We start from the raw sequence: 699 nt of genomic DNA, 5'->3' as shown, positions 1-699 counted from the left end.
TAAACTTGATTTGTATACTAATTCAGTGTATTTACAGAACTAAATGATTTAACCTCTTTTAATTACTTTCTGTGACAAGGTTACCCACTAAGGGAAGCCAGTCAATGTAATCTTTTCCGACTTCAGTAAAGTCTTCGATACCATCTCTCACAGTATCCTCCTGAACAGAATGTCCAGCATGCAGCTGAATCAACACACACAGCTACGGGTGAGCAATGGGCTCAAAGGGGTATAGTGAGTGGGGTTACATCGGGTCCTGCAGGGATCCATCCTGGAGCCGGTGCTCTTTAATGTCTTCATAAATAACCTGGATACAGGACTTGAAGGACTGCTAACTAACTAATCATTTGCTGATGACACCAAACTGGGAGAAGCTGTGGACGCTCTTGAGGGCAGAGAGGTCCTTGCAGAGAGATCTGGATAAATCAGAGAGCTGGACAATCACCAACCGTATGAATTTTAACAAGAGCAAGGGCTGGATTTTGCACCTGGATCACGGCCACCCTGGACACACACAGAGCCTGGGGAACGAGAGGCTGGAGAGCAGCCCTGCAGAGAGGGACCTGGGGGTTCTGGTCCATGGCAAATTGAACATGAGCCAACAGTGTGTCCTGGCAGCCAAGAGGGACACCCGTGTCCTCGGGGCATCCAGCCGTGCACTGCGAGCTGGGCCAGGGAGGGGATTGTCCCGCTCTGCTC

Source organism: Antrostomus carolinensis, unplaced genomic scaffold (genome assembly GCF_000700745.2).
Source record: "Antrostomus carolinensis isolate BGI_N321 unplaced genomic scaffold, ASM70074v2 scaffold6831, whole genome shotgun sequence".
In the NCBI taxonomy this organism is placed as follows: domain Eukaryota; kingdom Metazoa; phylum Chordata; class Aves; order Caprimulgiformes; family Caprimulgidae; genus Antrostomus; species Antrostomus carolinensis.
Note: the sequence above shows the minus strand (reverse complement) of the source record.